Here is a 14,452-nt window from a genome sequence, read left to right as displayed (position 1 = left end):
ACTTTCAGTTGATTTTCATGCAGGGTGAGAGATAGGGATCAAGTTTCATTCTTCTGTATAATGGATATCCAGTTTTCACAGTACCATTTGTTAAAAAGGCCACCTTTTCTTCAAAGCATGTTTTTGTCACCTTTGTTGAATAACCAGTGACTATATCCATGAGGATTTGTCTCTGTGTATTCTATTCTACTCCAGTGGTCTTTATTTCTGTTTTGGTGCCAAAACCATGCTGTTTTTGTTACTGTATTTCTGTAGTATAACTTGAGGTCTGGTTTTGTGATGTCTCTAATATTGTTCTTCTTGCTCAGGACTGCCGTTGGTATTTTGGGTCTCTTATTCTTCTGTATGAATTTCAGAACTGTTTTTTTCTAGTTTGGTGAAGAATGTCTTTGGTATTTTGAAGGAAATTGCATTGAATCTTTATAACTCTTTGGGTAAATATGGTCATTTTAACAATATTAACCCTAACTATCCAAGAAATGGGAGGTCTTTACATCTAAGGTCTTCTTCAATTTATTTCCTCCTTATTCTATAGTTTTCATTGTCAACATCTTTCATTGGCTAAATGTATTCCTAAGTAGCTTATTTATTTATTTTTAGGTTATTGTGAATGGGATAGTTTTCCTAATTGCTTTTTCAGCAGATTCATTATTGGAATATAGGAAAACAATTGATTTATATATGTTGATCTTGTATCCTGCTACTTTGCTGAATTCTTCAATCATCTCTATAAGTTGTCTGGTGGCATTTTGGGGTCTTTTATAATAGAATCAGGTCATCAACAGAGATAATTTGACTTCTTCTTTTCCTATTTGTATCTTTTAATTTCCTTCTCTTGCCTGATTACTCTGTCTGGAGTTTCAAGGACTATGTTGAATAGGAGTGGCAAAAGTAGAAATCCTTGGCGTGTACCTTTTTTTTTAGAGGAAATACTCTTAGTTTTTCTCCATTCAGAATAATGTTGGCCTTGGGTTTGTCATATATAGCCTTTACAATGTTGAGGTAAGTTCTTCCTATCCCTAGTTTCTCCGGTGTTTTAAACACTAATGGGTGCTGTGCTTTGTCAAATAATTTTCTGCATATATTGAAATAATTATGTGATTCTTTTTCTTAACTCTTTTTATGTGGTGAGTTGCAGTTATTGATTTTCATATGCTGAACCAACCTTGCATCCCTGGGATGAAACCCACTTGATCATGGTGTACCATCTTCTTCTTTTTTTTTTTTTTAATATTTTTTAGTTGTCAATTGGACATTTATTTATTTATTTTTATATGTGGTACTGAGAATTGAACCCAGTGCCTCACACATCCTAGGCAAGTGCTCTACCACTGAGCCACAACCCCAGTTCATGCACCATCTTTTTAAAGTGGTTTTGAATATTTTATTAAGAATTTTTGTATCTGTGTTCATAAGAGGCAATGATCTGTAGTTTTCTTTCCTTGATGTGTCTTTGTCTGGTTTTCGTATCAGGCGATACTGACTTCATAGAATGAATTTGGCAACATTCTCTCCTTTTCTCGTTTGTGGCATAATTCAATGAGGATTTGCATTAGTTCCTCTTTAAAGATCTGGTGCAAGTCAGCTGAGAATTCATCTGGGTCCTGGGCTTTTCTTTGTTAAAAGTCTTTTAATAGCCACTTCAATTTCATTCCTTGATATTGTTCAATTTAAGTTCTCTGTATCCTCATGGTTCAATTTACATAGGTCATATATCTCTAGGAATTTGTTAAGTTCTTCAAGATTTTCTAGCTTACAGGAATATAAATTTTCAAAACACTTTCTATTGATCCTCTGGATTTCAGTGCCTTTAGTGATATTTCCTTTTGCACCTCTAATTTTGTTAATTTGGGTCTTCTCTCTCTTCTTTTGGTTAGATGACTAAAGATTTATCAATTTTGTTATCTTTTCAAAGAACCAATTCTTTGTTTCATTGATCCTTTGTGGTTTTTTAATTCTCAGTTTCATTAATTTGGTCTATGGTTTTAATAATTTCCTGTCTCCTACTGATTTTTATATTAGCTTGTTCTTTTTCTAGGATTTTGAGATATAACATTAGATTATTTATTTGATAACTTTTTATATTAAATATAGGAACTCAAAGTTATAAAATTTCCTGTTAGAACTGCCTTCATACTATCCCAGAGATTTCGATATGTAGTATCTTTATTCTCATTTGTTTCTAAGAATTTTTTTCTTTCTCCAGTGATTTCTTCTGTTCCATTTCTCATTCAAATGTGTATTATTTAATTTCCAGGTTTTAGAATGGTTTCTGTTTTTTTTTAATCTTGTCACTGATTTCTAATTTCATTCCTTTATGATCTATCTGATAAATGCAAGGAATTATCTCTATTTTTTGCATTTGCTATGATTTGCTTTGTGCCCTAAAATATGATTTTAGAAAATATTCCATATACTGCCATGAAGAAAGTGAATTCACTTGGTAATGAGTGAAATATTCTGTAGATGTCTCTTGGGTCCATTTGATGAAGAGTATTTTTTAAGTTCTAAAGAGTCTTTACTTAGTTTATGACTGGATGATCTATCTAATGTTGACAGAGTTATGTTGAAATCATCCAGTATTAATGTATTGTAATCTATTTGATTCTTTATATTGAGAAGGGTTTGTTTTATGTATACAGATGCATGATTGCTTGGGGCCTAAATATTTATATTCATTATATCTTATTGTTGGATGATTCCCTTAACCAGTATGAAGTGACCTTCTTTGACTCCTCTGATTACTTTTGGCTTGAAGCCTACTTTCTAATATGAGAGTAACTATGCTTGCTTACTTCCAGTTTCCATTTGTGGATGTCTTTGTAAAGTGAATCTCTTATAAACAACATAGAGTTGGGTTTTGGTTTTTAGCCCAATCTGCCAATCTATGTATTTTGATTAAAGAGTTTTGATCATTTACATTCAATGTTATTATAATTTTTATTTCCTGCCATTTTATTTTTAATGCTCAATTCAGACTTTATTCTCCTTTAATTGACTATTCTTCTAGGTAATTCACTCCTATGCTGGTTTTCATTTTTATTTTTCATTTCTTCTGTATGAAATATTTCATTGAGTATGTTTTGTAGTACAACCTTATAGATTATGAATCTTTAGTTTCTGCCTATCATGGAAGGGTTTTCTTCATCTTTGATTCTGAAGGATAATTTTGCTGGATATAGTAATCTTGGTTGGTACCCATTTTCTTTCAGGGATTAGTGTACATTATACTAAACTCTCCTGCCTTTTAAGGTTTAAGTTGAGAAATCAGTTGAAATTCAAATTGATTTACCTCTAAATGTGACCTGTCATTTTTATCTCATGACTTTTAAAATTATTTCCTTATTCTGTATATTAGGCATTTTCATTATAATGTGTCTTGGAGAGGATGTCTTTTGATCTTGCCTATTTGAAGTCCAATATGCATCTTATTTTTGGATTTCCATCTAATTCCTAAGATTTGGAAATTTTTCTAATATTATTTCATTGAAAAGATTGTGTATTCCTTTAGTTTGTATTTTGGAGCCTTCTTCTATCCCAATGATTCTTAAATTTGATCTCTTTTATGTATTTTTAATTGTAGATGGATACAATACCTTTATTTTATTTATTTTTATGTGGTGCTGAGGATTGAACCCAGTGCCTCACATGTGCTAGGCTGGCATTTTATGACTGAGCTACAACCTCAGCCCAAATTTGGTCTCTTAATAGTTTCCTAGCTTTCCTGAATATTCTGGTCATGGTCTCTTAATATCTTTTCTTTATTGTCAACTTTATATTCAAGATTATATACTTTTATCTTCAAGGCCTGAAAATCTAACTTCAAAGTGGTTTTATCTGTTGGTGATGTTTTTCATTGAATTTTTTTATTTTACTTATTAAGTCTTTCATTTCTAGAATTTTGTTTGGTTCTTTTTCAGAATCTGTATCTCCTTATTGAAATGATCTTTCACTTCCTGTATTTTCTAAGTGCATTCCTTACATCTTCTTTGAGTTCACTGAACATTTTAACTAACTTTCTTAATTCTTTCTCTAACATTTCTGCCACTGTGATGTCAACAGGATCAGTTTTTGAAGTCTTGTGGGTTGTATGGGGTGGTTTACTCCCTTGCTTCTTCATACTGTTATATGTCCTATCCATCAATTGGGATGATTATCGCTACTTCTTTTATGCAAGGGATTATTTTGTGAGTTTCTTTCTCCCTAAGAGCCTCAGGCTGGGCTAATATCCAGGTATTGATATCTTCACTCAATGTGTGTCCTCTGCTGTTCCCTACATGAGCACCACTTTTTTAGAGAAGATGCTAAGCCCTATTTACAAAATCACTTCAGAGCAAATCCACATACTATTAAATCTTAGGAAAAACAAAAAACATGTTGATACTGTTCTCCACAGCTTGTCTAATCCAGGTATAAACTTGTAGTAAAGTTCTGAGATTTGTTGAAAAATTAAATATTAATATAGTAAAATTGCTATATAATACATAAGAGGCTGAAAGGGGAAGGAGAGAAAAATTGGGGAAAAGAAGAGAGAGAAAAAGGAAAACAATAATACACACCACAGTAAAAATAAAAAGGTGGATGACAGGGACAGGATTTGAGGCAGTAGTAAGTAATGTCAGAGAAGAAAGCAGGTAAGAAAAGCAAGTGTAAACCTGAACTAGGAAAACGAAGATAGAATGGTTCTAATTAATGTGTTAAAACATAAGAAGAAACACAATCAAATGGGTTGAGTACAAAATATCAAAGACTAAAGTAACAACTATCAATTCAAGATGAAGAGCTGGGCATGGGGGTGCATGCCTGTAATCCCAGCTGCTCTGAAGGCTGAGACAGGAAGATCGCAAGTTCAAAGCCAGCCTCAGCAATTTAGCAAAGCCCTAAGCAACTTAGCAAGACTTTGTCTCAAAATTTTAAAAAAAGGGGTTTGGGATGTGGCTTAGTGGTTAAGTGCCCGTGGGTTCAATCCGTGTTACCAAAAAAAAAAAAAAAAAAACCAAGATGAAGAGTGATATATACATAATCAAAGTTGAGGATGGAACTACTTATAAATCATGCCAAGTAGAGAAAATTCTTATTGAGACTTGATTTGGATTTCATCAAGATTTGGGACCTTTAGAAGATGTCCATCAGTTTTCAGCTTTGGATCCTCTTATAGGTGCTGGGTCATATGAGCCACTCCCTTGGTTGCTATGGACCTCTCATTGGCTGTTATCATTTGTCAGCTAAGGGTCCCAAGCTTGGATGATCAGAGGGTACTGTGCTGTTTCTGTTAGCTGTTTCTACTGAGTGCAGGAGCACAGGATGCAGGGCATTAGGTTGTAGCTCTGATAGCAGTGGATCACCATACAGTTGTTCCCCTCCACAGGGTCCTCTTCAAAGTGGCATAGAGCCTGTGTTGATTTCTGCAAGTGGAAGACCTGTGGATGTGGGTTCTTGGTGGTGGTCTGTGATATAGGTCACTGGGGCACCGTCTCTGTTACTGGGAAAGAGACTCAGACAGTTAGCCAGGTTCAAGTTCCTACTGCCCAGTGTTGTGAACCATGGGCATCATCTCCCTCCACTGCCCTGGACAGAGATTGCCTTCCCATGCGTATCTGAGTTATCACTTCCCACAGTCATGAATATTGTGGGCATCTGCTCCCGTCCCTGCCCAAGTTCCTGTGGAGGCTGTGTGGAGTGTGGTGTTAAGCTAGTACTTGCTGGGTGTGTCTAGTTCTCAGGTGTGCTCCACCCCACCCCCCTTGTTTGTGGTGAGAGGGGAGGGGTTTCAGCAACTTTTAGCTAGTTCCTTCAGGATGGATTATTGAGACATTCCACCTCAGGGGTACTCTCTCTGGTTTTATTTGTTGCTATCCGAAGGTGGGGAGATGCTGTGTGTTTTTTAATTTTGTCTGAAAGCTACTTTTACCAGTGGATTTTATACCATCAGATGTTTTTGTGTTACACACTAATGTTCATTCAGTTTGAAAAACTCCCTTTAGCATTTCTTGTAAGACATGACTAGTATTAATGAAATCCCTCTGCTTTTGTTTGTCTGGGAAAGTCTTTATCTCTCCTTCATTTCCAAAAGACAGCTTTGCCAGGTACAATATTCTTGGTTGGCAGTTTTTTGTTTTGTTTTTTCCATTTAGCACTTTGAATTATCATCCAACTCTCTTCTGGCCTTGAGCTGAGAAGTCTGCTGTTAGTCATCATTGTATGAAAAATGTATTTCTTCTCTCTCTTTCTTTCAGTACTAGGGATTGAAATTAGGAGTGCTTTACCACAGATCTAAATCCCCTGCCCTCTTTATTTTCATATTTTTTAAAATTTTGAGATATGGTCTCACTAAGTTGGTTAGGGCCTTGCAAAGTTGCTGAAGCTGATCTCAAACTTGTGATCCTCCTGTCTCAGCCACTTGAATCACTGACATTACATGAGTGTGCCACCATGCCCAACTCTATTTCTTCTCTCTTTCAGCTGATACTCTTAGAATTTTTCTTGGCTTTGATTTTTGATAGTTTTTTATGTGCCATGCTGAACTCCCCTTTGATTTGTATTTGATTGGAGATATCTCCATTTCCTCTACCTGGGGTGGCTTCTTTCTCAGATTCGGGATATTTGCATCCAATATTTCTTTAAAAATACTTTCTGGCCTTTTACCATCTTTAATTTACCTTCCTTAATTTCTATTGTGCATAGGTTAGATCTCTTGATGGTGTCCCATAATTTCTATCAGCTTTCTTCATTTTTTTCTCTCCTCTGATTGGATAATTTCAAGTGTTCTGTCTTCAAGCACACTGATTCTTCCACTTGATCATGCTGACTACTGAGGCTTTATATTGCATTTTCAATTTAGCCATTGGATTATTAATCTTAGGATTTAAAAGTTTTGATTTCTTTGTCAAACTTCTCATTTTGTACACATAATTTTTCCAAATTTTATTTAAATTTTATCTGTATATTCTTGGAGTTCACTGAATTTAAAAAAATAATTATTCTGATGTTTCGTAAATCTCCCTTTCCTTGGGGGTCCATTGTTGAAGCTTGGTTTGGAGATTCTTTTGGAAGTGACATGATTTTTTTAGTCTCTGTAATTCTTATGTCCTTACATTGGTGTTTAAGCATATTCAGAGGCAACTATCTTTTCTGGATATTGCAGATACTTAGGAAATGATAAACCTTCACTGTTTATACTACCCTGTGATCTTGTCTAGACCAACTGGTAAAGTCCTTGGGCCAGCAGAGCTTGATTTCAGGTTCTCTATGTGGCCAGGCTGCTGCTTTTGCTCTGAATTCAGGTGTGGCAGCTGGCTTTGTTCTGCTATCTGGAAAAGCCACTGGCTGTATTCTGCAATTAGGCTGAGCTTCTGGGTGGGCACCACAATTGCCACTAATCCAAATGGGTTACAGTGTGTGTTTCTTTGCATTGCAGTGTTCTTGTTGCTCCCTGGGTGGGGTCTGTAGGTGGTCTTTGCAGTCCCAAAGAGTACTGTTTAAACTCCCAGATGTGGCAGAACCAGTGCCTGTTAGTGGTTCTAATTCACAGTTTTGGTAGTATCCCTCTCTGGGTGAGGTCTGAAATGTTCTTAAAGCTGCAAAAACTCGCAGGAGTGGTGGCAAAACTGGTGCCTGGTTGTTGTTATTTTCAGCGTTGCTCTTATCCACTCTGGGCAGAGTCTGAAGGTTGTCTTTGTGGTTACTGGATGCATTATTTAAACTCCCAAATGAGGCCTATAGATTTGGGGATTTGTGGTGGGTCTTTTTCCTTCCTGAGCAGCATTGGATTATGAAGTAAGGCTATGCCTAGAGGTTGGCCATTTGGGGAATCAAACCACATAGCACTCCCACCAGACTGGAGTGACCAGACTGACTTTGCTGATGGGTTATATGGTTATCTGATATCTCTGATGGAGTGCCACTGCTGGCAGGTACACTGTGCAGTCACTAAAAATGGTGTGCGGGTCTCTGTGGGCTCTCCCTCTCTCTTTGTTTCTATTCAGCCCTGGGTGGTCTAGCTGTTCAGTTTCCCCCAAGTTTCCCTGAGCTAAGAACAGTTTGAGCTTCTCAGCAAATATTTCAGAATGGTAGCAAAGGCTAGTGTCTGCTTCCCCTGTTCTATTTTTCCCTTTGTAGAAGCTGTGGACTTGGGGAATTTCCCTCTGTGTGGCATTGTGTTTCCTTGGGATGGGATGAATGATAATATGGGTCAAGCAACACTATTTTTTCCTACTCTATCAATGCAGATCTTTACTCAGTTCTGTAGAACACACAGGTGACTCCATCTTATTTCCATGTTTGGGGGTTTTTGCCAAAGGGGTGGGATAGTTGCTACTTGATCTATCAGGTTAGGGGAGGGCTAGTATCTCCTATTCAGTCATCTTTGTGACATCACTCATTCTAGAATTTTTATACTCTACCATTTATGGCTAATAAAGGTTTGAAAGAACAGAAGTAATTTCTTAACAAATATAACTTTACTAAAATTAACAAAATAATGTATTTATGAAAATTCATACAAAACAATATGTTTAAACACATGAAAAGTTTGTTTCTTTTAAGATGCAACACTTTTCATAGAAATTCCCCAACAGTGTACAGTATTCCTCCTAAGATATCACAGCCCAAACTTAAGCATGAGAAAGTTCCTTAGAGGATAGGGAAGGCAAAATCCTACCATCTTTCAGGAATTCCTGATGCAGTATTTATAACAAGCAGTTTTTCAAAGTTTGCTTGACTTTGCTACCCATAGACCAGATTCATCCATGCTGGTGAGCCGTGACTATGGAAAAAGTTCTTCCTATTGATGAAATCTACTTTCTTGAAATTCTGTATTCTTAAGTTTCCAACCTATATTCTTAAAACATCTATGTTGTACATTCTTAAATTTTCAACCTATACATTTCAAGCAACCATAAATAACTCATATTCCAATTCTCCTGTTCCCCAGTTGAAGTAGTTTAAAACAGCATATCTCACATTATTTTGTGATATGCCAGAAGTCTGAAGTTAGAAAGGAGGTGTAAGAAAGCAATGAACCCAAATGTCTTCTATCTCTTTTCCATTGTCAAATTCAGTGAAAAATGTAAATATAATCCAAGACCACAAATAGTGTGTATACATGTGTGTATAAGTATTTGTATATATAGATATACAAATATGTATATGCATGTGTACAAATATGAGTATATATAGTATGTATGTTAGAGTGTGTGTATTTATGTATATGTTGCTAAGTCCGCCAACAGAAAATCTTCAAACTGTGTTCAACAAGAAATGCAAACATGGGATTTTAGGATATTATTTTTTAAAATAATATAAAATATATACATCTACTAAGCAATGCAGGATCATTATCAGACTAAACAAAAAGAAGGAAATTCAATAAGCTTAAGTTATATTATGGTAAAAATGATTTTTTAAAAATTCAAATAATTATGTTAAACTTTATATCTAGACATTTACTATCCAGTAGATGAAGAAGTGCCCAACAAGTAAATAAAATGATCACTCTTCCAGGTCCCTTTCTGCATGTTAGTGATAGGACACTTAGCACAGAAGGGTATGGGCAAGCAGTATTCCACTTTCCAGGGTCTGGTTCAGGATCAGTCCCTGTCAGTCCCTCTCCACACTCTGCCTATCATCAGCCTGCAAAAAATTGAAGAGGAGCAACTGCTTGCAAGAAGTCTGGGCTGTCCTGAGATGACCACAATTCCCACTGGCAGAATACACATTTTAAATAAGAGCTAAATTATGGTTGTTATTCTTTGAAACAAAAGGAAAACAAACACACACACAGAAAGATTTTCCACAAACAAAGAAAAAAAGGTCAGGGTGTGGTGTTTTGGGCAAACTTTGTCAGGATACCTCGTTAATAGAACACAATATGAAATTAATCAAAATAGTGGTAAAGTTCTATTTATCAAAAAGAATAAAACTGTATTCAGATCTAATAAAGTAAAATTAAAGTGTTAAATCTATGTAAAGAGGTTTGGTTGTCATAAAATTAAACACAAATAACTGGATAATACATTAATTTTCTAGATAATATACAAACCAATAAATTCTATAACCTGGAAAAAGTAAAAAAAACTTATTAATTTGGACCCAGGGGCCAAATCTATCAAACCATCTGTTTTGTTAAAAACAAATGAATTAAATAAATAAGTAAGTAAGTAAGTAAAAAATTAGCTGGAACATGGTCATGCTTATTGCTTTGTTGTCTATGTTATTCTTCATGCTATATGATCAGAGTTGAGTAGTTATGATAGACTATTATGGCTCATAAAACCTAAAACATTTACTACAAATTGAGTATCCCTTATCAGAAATGGTTGAATTTTCAGATAGGGATGCATAATCTATATTTGTTCCCTTACAGAAAATGTCTGCAGAATCACTGATCTTAAATATGTGGAACACATCACTAAATCATGATAGTCCAAAGGCAGAAAGAACCTTACTGACTATATAATGCAGGTCCTTCATTACAAACTAACACCAAAAAAGATGGAGGAGGAGAAGGAGGAGGAGGAGGAATTGTTGAAGTTGTTTTCAGTATTGTAGGAGTATTTTACAGTTTGGAGAAATGAAACAATGGTTCTTCCTATTTGTTTCCTACCTGTTTTTCATTCTGTTCATCTGAAGTGTTATAAGGTAAAAGATGATGTAAAGAGTGAAATCAGAGAGAAAGTACAAGAAATGAGAGATAGAGAACCTGAAGAAGAATCAATTGGAAATCCTCAAAATGAAAAAAAGTAATAAAACAAATTAAAAATTCAATGATGGGGCTAGGGTTGTGGCTCAGTGGTAGAGCGCTTGCCTGGCACATGTGAGGCACTGGGTTTGATCCTTAGCACCACATAAAAATAAATAAAATAAAGGTATAAAAAAATTCAGTGGAAATCAACACCAACAGACTAGATCATTTGGAAGATAATTTTAGGCAAAGAAGACAAAGTATATAATCTTGAAAATAAAGTTGATTATGGAGAAAAGATCTTAAGAGACCATGAACAGAATTTTCAAGAAATATGGGATATTTCTTGAAATATGGGATAACATTAAAAGATGAAATCTAGGTTTTATGGGGATCAAAGAAGGCTCTGAAGTATAAACTAAAGAAATGTACAATCTTTTCAATGAAATACTAGAGAAGTCTTGGAATAATACATACCAAATTCTGAAAGAAAATGGATGTCAAGAATACTATATTCAGCAAAATTAAGCTTCAGAATTGAAGACAGAATAAAAACCTTTCATGATAAACAAAAGTTAAAAGAATTCACAACTAGAAAGGCTGCACTACAACACATATTCAAAAAAATATTTCATGAAGAAGAAATGAAGAATAAGAATGAAAATCAGAGGGAGGAACTACACTAGAAGAATAGTCAAGCAAAGGGAAATCTAATTAATGTAAAAACTAGAAATAAATCAAAATGACAGGAAATAAAAATTATGTCTCAATAATAACACTGAATGTTAATGGACTAAACTCATCAATCAAAAGACATAGGATACTGGGCGTAGTGGCATACACCTGTAATCCTAGTGGCTTGGGAGGCTGAGGTAGGAGGATCATAAGTTCAAAGCCAACCTCAGCAAAAGTGAGGTGCTAAGCAACTCAGTGAGACTGTCTCTAAATAAAATACTGGGGATGTGGCTGGGGATGTGGCTCAGTAGTCAAGTGTCCCTGAGTTCAATTCCCAATACCAAAAAAAAAAAAAAAAAGACATAGGCTGGCAAATTGAATTAAAAAACAAGACCCAACAATATGCTGTCTCCAAGAGACTCACCTCATAGGAAAAGACTGACAGTGAAAGGATGGGGAAAAAAATGTATCACTCACATGGATCTAGTAAATAAGCTATGGTTTCTAGCCTCATAACAGATAAAGTGAACTTCAAGCCAAAGTTAATCAGAAGGGTTAAAGAAGATCACTTCATACTGCTTAGTGGAATGTACAACAACAGGAAATAGCAATCATAAATATTTTTGCCCGAAACAAGGGAGCATCTATATACATCAAACAAACCCTTCTCAATATAGAGAATCAAATAAATCTCAACACAATAATACTGGGTGACTGTAACATGCCTCTCTTATTACTAGGTAGATCTTCTAAACAAAAAATAAGGATGCTACAGAGCTTAAAAATACAATTAATAATTTAGACCTAACAGACTTTACATACAGTATTTCATTCATCAATGAATGAATACATATGCTTTCTTCTCAGCAGCACGTGGAACATTTTCTAAAATAGAGCACATTGCAGGCCACAAGGCAACTCTTAGCAAATACAAAAAGGTAGACAATACTCTGCATTCTATCAGATCATAATGGAATTTAATTCAAAATCTACAAGAAGATAAAAAATAGAAACTACTCTTAACACCTGGAGACCAAATAATTCACTATTGAATAATGAATGGATAGCAGAAGAAATAAGCAGTGAAATGAAAAAATACTTTGAAGCAAATGGGAATAGAGATACAACATATCAAAATCTCTGGGACACTATGAACATGGTTCTAAGAGGAAAGTTGATAGCATTGAGCTCATTCATTAAAGGAGTAAAAAAATACCAAATAAGTAATCTAACATTACATCTCAAGGCCCTACAAAAAGAGGAACAAACCAATACAAAATCAATAGAACACAGGCAATAATTTCAAAAGAAAGCCAAAATCATGAAATTGAGATTAAAAAACAATTCAAAAAAATCAACAAAACAAAAAGTTGGTCCTTTGAAAAAATTTTAAAAATTGATAAACCCTTAGCCAAGACCAGTGGTACAGGATAGAAGACATGAAAACATACCCACGTAAGTACAGTTATCTCATACTAGACTAAAGGTGCCAAAAACATACAATGGCAAAAAGATAGCCTCTTCAACAAATGGTGCTGGCAAAACTGGAAATACATATGCAATAAAATGAAATTAAACTCCTTTCTTTCATCCTGTACAAAACTCAACTCAAAATGGATCAAGGATCTAGGAATTAGATCTGAGACCCTTCACCAAATAGAAGAAAAAGTAGGCCCGAATCTCCATCACATTGGCTTAGGACCAGACTTTCTTAACAAGACCCCCCATACCACAAGAAATAAATGCAAGAATCAATAAATGGGATAGATTCAAACTAAAAAGCTTTTTCTCAGCACAGGAAACAATCAATAATATGAAAAGAGAGCCTACAGAGTGGGAGAACATCTTTTCCACACACACTTCAGACAAAGCACTCATTTCCAAAGTTTATAAAGAACTTTAAAAACTTTACACCAAAAATACAAAGAACCCAATCAATAAATGCGCTAAGGAACTGAACAGACACAGAAGATATACAGGTGATCAAAAAATATATGAAAAGTGTTCATTATCTCTAGTAATTAGAGAAATGCAAATTAAAACCACCCTAAGATTTCATCTAACTCCAATTATAATAGCTATTATCAAGAACACAAGCAATGATAAGGGTTGGCATGGATGTGGGGGAAAAGGCACACTCATACATTGCTGGAGGAGTTGCAAATTGGTGCAACCACTCTGGAAAGCAGTATGGAGATTCCTCAGAAAACCTGGAATGGACCCACCATTTGACCCAACTATCCCACTCTTTGGTTTATACCCAAAGGACTTAAAATCAGCCTACTACAATAATGCAGCATCAATGTTCATAGCTGAATTCACAATAGCTAGATTATGAAACCAACTTAGATGCCCTTCAACTGATGAATGGATAAAAAACTGTGGTATATATACACAATGTAATATTACTCAGCCATAAAGAAGAATAAAATTATGGCATTCGCTAGTAAATGAATGGAGTTGAAGAATATCAGGCTAAGTGAAATAACCCAAGCCCAAAAAATCAAAGAACAAATGTTTTCTCTGATAAATGGATGATGATACATAATGGGGGGTGGGGGGTAGGGGGGCAAGAGAAGAATGAGGGAACTTTGGATGGTATAGAGGAAAATGGGGTGGGATAGGGTGAGGGAAGGAAAGCTAGTAGACTGAAACAGACATGTATGATTACACGAATGGTATGAATCTACTTGTATACCACCATAGAAATGAAAAGTTGTACCCCATTAGTGTACAATGAATCAAAATGCAGTCTGTAAAAATAAAAATTTTAAAAAGTAAGTGCATGGTCAATAAAAGTTATTAAGACACTAAAAAAGTAGGGGGTGGGGGAATGAAGGGATGGGGGATGGGGATAGGAAAGACAGTAGAATGAAATAGACATAACTTTCCTATGTTCATATATGGTACATAACCTGTGTAACTCCACATCCTGTACAACCACAAGAATGGGATCCTAATTAGAATGAGTTATGCTCCATGTATGTATAATATGTCAAAATACACCCTACTGTCATGTATATCTAAAAACAAAATTTTAAAAATTTTTAAAAGACATTTAAAAATTTAAAAGAATTCCAAGAATTGTTAGAGTAT

At 35.0% G+C, this 14,452-nt stretch overlaps 1 protein-coding gene across 4 annotated transcripts in view; it reads right to left on the bottom strand.

Moving 5' to 3' along the window:
• Stk33 (serine/threonine kinase 33) overlaps positions 1–14,452 on the bottom strand; it is a 204,619-nt gene that overhangs the window by 17,543 nt on the left and 172,624 nt on the right. The window lies entirely within an intron of this gene.

Source organism: Sciurus carolinensis, chromosome 11 (genome assembly GCF_902686445.1).
Source record: "Sciurus carolinensis chromosome 11, mSciCar1.2, whole genome shotgun sequence".
In the NCBI taxonomy this organism is placed as follows: Eukaryota; Metazoa; Chordata; class Mammalia; order Rodentia; family Sciuridae; genus Sciurus; species Sciurus carolinensis.
This window is presented reverse-complemented; position numbering and strand designations above follow the sequence as displayed.